Genomic DNA, 6,599 nt, shown 5'->3' with positions numbered 1-6,599 from the left:
CTCCTCTTTTCTCTCTCGCTCCAGCTGCTCACAACGTCTTTTCATTTCATTTATCTTTTCTTCATATTCTGTCTTCTTCTGTTCTTTCTCTCTTTTCTGTTGTTTTTTTTCCTCCTCTCTGTTTTGTCTTCCTTCTTCTCTCTCTCTTTCAAATTTCTTTCTCTTGTTCTCCAGTTCTTCATGTTTTTCTCTCAGCTGTTTCTCGTGTCTCTCTTTTCTCTCTCTTTCCTCTTCCTCTCGTTCTCTCATCTGTCGTTTCTTCTCTTCCTCCCATTCTCTCTGCTGTCGTTTAATTTCCTCTTGAGTCTCTTTGTCATTTTCAGCCTCTTTTATTTTTCCCTTCCATTCTTCTCTCTCGTTCTCTTCTTCTGTCTTCCTCATTTGTTCCTTTAAATCTCTCATTTTTATTTCCTCTTCTTGCTTCATCTGTAATTCTGCTATAGTACGTTCTTTATTTTTCATCTTTTCTTGATCTTGTTCATCTTCTTCTTCTCTTTCTTCTTGCTGTTTTTCATACTGTATTCTCTGATCTTCAATCTCTTTCTCCATCTCCTCTATTCTTTGATTATATTCAGCTCTTTTCTGTTCCTCTTCTTCTGATCGTTTCTGGTCCTCCTTCATCTCTCGTTTCTTCTGCTCTGATCTTTCTTTCTCCTCAAACTCTCTCCTGAGTGTTTCCTCTTGTTCTCTGAACTTGTTCTTCAGTCTCTCTCTTTCCTCTTCTGCCCTTTGTTTTCTCTCCTCTAGTCTCTTTCTCATACTCATGTCTTCCATGTCGTATTTGGCTTCTAATTCTTCAACTTGAGACAGTTTTTTTCTTTTATTCTCTTCTAGCATTTCCATTCTCTGTTCAGTGGAGATCTCTGCCTCCTCAAACATCTCATTAGTGAAATATCGGCCCTGATTATATTTCTTCATCTCTTCTATCATATCGAACAGCTTAGTAACTTGTGTCTGATCTCGTATTCTTGTGTTGTTAAAAGCCAGGAATCTGTTTCTACAGTCACTAGTCAGTTTCTTGAGTTCATCATTTATTTCTATATATTGTTCTACTGTTAGAGTTTTCCTGTAAGGTAGGCCTACTCTAGTGTAGAGAAGAACGCTTAAATCTGCTTCTTTCAGATGATCTCCTCTAGTGAAGAGAACAATGCAGAAATCTGCTGCTTTTGGGCCAAATATCATCTTGATCATGTTTAAAGTCTCTTTCTCCTCTGGAGTGATTCCTCCCAGACTCAGCACAATGATGAACGCATGTGGTCCAGGAGCTGACAGTGAAATACAGTTCATTATTTCTTCCTGCACTTGTTCTTTTGTCAGTCTCGTGTCAAAGAGTCCTGGAGTATCAATAACAGCTACTGATCGACCATCAACTTCACCAACTCTCTTCTGACAAACAGTGGTCACCAAACGTGAACTAGCTTCACTGCGAAACTCATCGTTTCCGAGGATAGTGTTTCCTGTTGCAGACTTTCCACTTCCTGTCCTCCCAAACAGCAAGATCCTCAAGCATCCTGCATCTGATGGTGAATCTTCATCATCTGAAAATGACAAAAAACAATTCATTAAGTTTTGGGTGCTGAATTATTGACTTTATTTAATAGGACACAGAGAGGGAAGGTTAATGAAACTGTGTCTGCCCTCCATTTAATAGCACTTTTTTCCACATTCAAAATATAGCAGTTCAAGTACTTTATGCTAAAAGTATACTTACTGTTAAATTGTGAATTTTGGTACACCTCTAAATGCATATAAATGAATAATCCAATCATGTGCTATAAGTGTGGGAAATAACAGAGGATTCAGATGCGAGCTCAGCAGATAACAGTTTATTAGAGGAAGCAGAGATCAGCAGCAGACAGAGATCAAGATCTTGGGTGCAAGAGAAATAGTCTACTGGTAGCGCGGTGGCTGCAATGGACATGAACAATCCAGGACCGGAAACAGAGCAGAAATCCAACCATAACGTCAAATTGCCACCAATGGATCTTCGATCAACTTAGGCTTACAATGCTTTTGAGAAACAAAGTATACTTACTGTTAAATTGTGAATTTTGGTACACATCTAAACGCATATAAATGAATAATCCAATCATGTGCTATAAGTGTGGGAAATAACAGAGGATTCAGATGCGAGCTCAGCAGATAACAGTTTATTAGAGGAAGCAGAGATCAGCAGCAGACAGAGATCAAGATCTTGGGTGCAAGAGAAATAGTCTACTGGTAGCGCGGTGGCTGCAATGGACATGAACAATCCAGGACCGGAAAATCCAAGCATGTTAACAGAAAGTTGAGTGGAAGGAAAAAGATGCACAACCAACCGAGAGAACTGCAGCCTTATGAGGATTGTCAAGCAAAATCGATTCAAGAATTTGAGTGAACTTCACAAGGAATGGACTGAGGCTGGGGTCAAGGCATCAAGAGCCACCACACACAGACGTGTCAAGGAATTTGGCTACAGTTGTCGTATTCCTCTTGTTAAGCTACTCCTGAACCACAGACAACGTCAGAGGCGTCTTACCTGGGCTAAGGAGAAGAAGAACTGGACTGTTGCCCAGTGGTCCAAAGTCCTCTTTTCAGATGAGAGCAAGTTTTGTATTTCATTTGGAAACCAAGGTCCTAGAGTCTGGAGGAAGGGTGGAGAAGCTCATAGCCCAAGTTGCTTGAAGTCCAGTGTTAAGTTTCCACAGTCTGTGATGATTTGGGGTGCAATGTCATCTGCTGGTGTTGGTCCATTGTGTTTTTTGAAAACCAACGTCACTGCACCCGTTTACCAAGACATTTTGGAGCACTTCATGCTTCCTTCTGCTGACCAGCTTTTTGAAGATGCTGATTTCATTTTCCAGCAGGATTTGGCACCTGCTCACACTGCCAAAAGCACCAAAAGTTGGTTAAATGACCATGGTGTTGGTGTGCTTGACTGGCCAGCAAACTCACCAGACCTGAACCCCATAGAGAATCTATGGGGTATTGTCAAGTGGAAAATGAGAAACAAGAGACCAAAAAATGTAGATGAGCTGAAGGCCACTGTCAAAGAAACCTGGGCTTCCATACCACCTCAGTAGTGCCACAAACTGATCACCTCCATGCTACGCCGAATTGAGGCAGTAATTAAAGCAGAAGGAGACCCTACCAAGTTATTGAGTACATGTACAGTAAATGAACATACTTTCCAGAAGGCCAACAATTCACTAGAAATGTTTTTTTTATTGGTCTTATGGAGTATTCTAATTTGTTGAGATAGTGAGTTGGTGGGTTTTTGTTAAATGTGAGCCAAAATCATCACAATTAAAAGAACCAAAGACTTAAACTACTTCAGTCTGTGTGCACTGAATTTGTTTAATACACGAGTTTCACAATTTGAGTTGAATTACTGAAATAAATGAACTTTTCCACGACATTCTAATTTATTGAGATGCACCTGTATTTATAGTGTATAACTTTTACAATTTTATTTAGCACCAAAAAAAAAAAAGAATGTACTTGTTGGTATTTAAGTATTTTTTTTAGTGCATTCAAGTATACTTTTTTTTTTATTTTATCTGAGACAGCTGATGCTTATTGTATTTAAAGGGGTATGCTGAAAAATAAATAATGAGAATAACTAGAAATGTAGCTTGCTTCCCTCTGTCAAAACAACTGCATAGAGCATACCTGTCTGAGTGCCCAAAGTATTGTTTTTCCAAACTTCGCATGTCTGTAATTCCAGAAGTATTAAAAATATCTCAATGTCATTTTTAATTATGGTTCTTAATAAAACTTTTTATTTGTAATCTTCATTTTAAGGCCCTGTATTGTTCAATCCCAGAGATATGGGGAGCTTAATTATTTTTCAACATTAAAAAAGAATCAGCTGAATGTAAAACCACCCACATTTGGTGTTTGACCACTGAAAATGTATACAATTTAACAATTTTCTACTGGAGCCATATTTAGTTCCCAATATCTCTGGAACGGAACCATAAAAAATCCTAAAAATGAAGGACCTTAAAAATGAAGATGCCAAAAGGAAAGGTTTGTTAAGAACCAAAATCAAAAAGGACATTATCTTTAATACTTGAGCTCCTGTACTGGTACTCGTTAAAATGCCCCGATACCAAACGCTGATACCACACAGCATGTGTTAAGTGCCATATTCAGACAAAGAAACACCGACAACAGACAGCAGAATGGAGTTATTAGAGATTAAAGATTTCTACAAAGTATATGTATGCAATGAATATAAAACATTCCATTTTACCACGTGTATGTGTATAAATGAGTAAATCAGTATGTATATTTAATGCTACCTATGCTTTGTTACTTTGTTAACCTCCCAAAATACTTTTTTTTCACTGCTTGTTCAATAATTCTACGTGACACATTCAAGCACAATCTCTAGGCAAAAGAAAACTGAACTGAGATAGATGGGTGCCCTTAGCAACAATAATCAATCAATACCTCATCTCACATGAAACTGAACTGAGAAGTAAAACACATTTTAAAAGCCTTCCTGATATAAACTAACTTGCAAATTGATTGTACTTGCTGTTCTTGACTTGGGACTTGAACACAAAGACCTACTTGTGCAAAACAATAACTTGGTACCACCAAGTCATTCATACGTTACTTGGTACTTGGAAACTGGTAATACTGGTGATCTGACGTCACTTCCTGTTTGTTGCTGCCGTGTGTAATATAATGTTCAAAAAACCTTCAACTTATTTTATTTCCAAGGCAACCTTTTTCATTTTAATTTAGTTTAACTTGAAGTACTAAAATAAAACTGGAATAAAAAATAAAATTAAAAACTATATTATTAATTAAAATAGTTTATTACTGGTCTCTGAAGGGCCTCCTGTGCAACTTGTTCAAAATGATTGGTTATCGTCTGACTGATCTTTTTGAAGATATACCTCTGATTTGGCCCTGTGGTGGAAACCAGTTATAGTTTTTGCTGCTGTGAACATTCAATGAACTGCAAGCACTTACTGAAGCATAAGTTGAATCATTGCTCAATCTGAAGATTTTTGTGACTACAATGTGGAATTGGACACAAATTTCTTTTGTTTATGAGCTGAGATGTCACTAAGTGCATTCTTTTGAGAATCTCTTTGAGTGTGAGAAAGTTTGGGGGTTGGGCAAACCCAGAGCAAATGCAAAGTACACATGTTGTTTTATATTTATGGTCTCTTCATGTTTGTCTGTCTGCTTAAAGACAAAGACTGAGAATCATATAAGTGTGTAGTAATTTTTATAAAACCTAAAACAAAACCAAGCTATAAGCTGTATTTGTTAAGGCTGAACTTTGAACGTGTTGTTGAGCCAAATATTGTGAGATCAGAGATTTTACAACTATTGAGTGGTTTTTCAATACATTTAATTTGATTAATTTGACTGTTTGACTAATTCTCCCTCAGGAGAAGTTGTGGATGTCCTCTGAATGGGTTTAACCCTCAGGTGTGGTTACAAGCCTGAGAAATTGATTATCTTTTTAGTTAATCCAATCACAATTTCTCTTAAATTCTTTGCACATAAATGTTTACTATTCAAATGTTGCAAAGTTATCGTTGTAAAGCCAATAAACCATAGTGACAGGAAATTATTAATATCAGAATTTAGGTTGCAATTTACAGCCCGCTGTTGAGTACCAGATTAGAATTTGGATGATGTTATTCCAATTTTAATTTTGGTTCAAGAGACTTCATTCCTCATCTACTCTGCTGCTATCTTGTCTCTGTCAATTCATGTGGTTTCGTCTAATTCTTAAGCCCCACCGGATTTCTGCGGTCTCCGGTCTAATGATGAGTATTCTTTAATTGATTTTTCTGTACATTTCTGCCATATGTACATTGACTGACAGTCACCACTGATAAGCTACCACTAAATATTGTAGAAACTTAATTTGCTGTAAAGTTGCTTTGCTATGATTTGTATCGTGAAAAGCGCTGTGCAAATAAACTTGAATTGAATTACTGACTTCAGTAAGACAATGGGCAGAAGCATGAAACATGAGCAGAAGGAATCTTTGTGCAAATCGTTCGTAAAGCCGTTCTGACGTAAGTTTTCGAATTCATGAAAATGTTCATATTGTCACAATGTTAGTTGGTTCTAAAGAAATGTACACCTGCTCTCTACCACGTGTAAATGGTGCGTAAAACATTCTGTGTTCTTTTTGTCAAACTGATGACACTGAATTTTGATGCACTTCCATAATATTTCACAAGTTTGTTTGCCTTGTCTTTTTTTTTTTACTTTAAGTAAAACACAGCACTCATCACTGTCACTTTTTACCCAACCATCCAATAAATGGAGGAGGGGCGGGACAAATACTACACCGACCAACCATCCTACTTGTACAACGACCGAACAACAATAACAAGTTGCTGGTTACTTAAATTTTATATTCAGTAATATTCTTCAAAATGAGATACTAGTAATACGTTACTGTCATGGATCATAGCAACCAAAGCGTCTTAGCTGGAAAAATGCTGTGCCACCAAAGCGTTCTCAAGCACCACCAGCTGGCTGTTTTTATAAGAGCGCCTAACATTTTTCAGCTGACTAAAAGAGCTTTAGTGGACACACGTTAATTGAATATTTATTGTTAGGCATATGGCCTA

The 6,599-nt window shown here is 37.2% G+C and overlaps 1 pseudogene; it reads right to left on the bottom strand.

The window, feature by feature from the left end:
* LOC107710801 (trichohyalin-like) overlaps positions 1 to 6,599 on the bottom strand; it is a 26,334-nt pseudogene that overhangs the window by 16,085 nt on the left and 3,650 nt on the right.

The sequence above is a fragment of the Sinocyclocheilus rhinocerous genome, unplaced genomic scaffold (genome assembly GCF_001515625.1).
Source record: "Sinocyclocheilus rhinocerous isolate Xijiao unplaced genomic scaffold, SAMN03320098_v1.1 scaffold1649, whole genome shotgun sequence".
NCBI classification, from domain to species: domain Eukaryota; kingdom Metazoa; phylum Chordata; class Actinopteri; order Cypriniformes; family Cyprinidae; genus Sinocyclocheilus; species Sinocyclocheilus rhinocerous.
The sequence above is the reverse complement of the archived record's forward strand: the minus strand, read 5'-3'. Positions and strand labels throughout refer to the sequence as shown.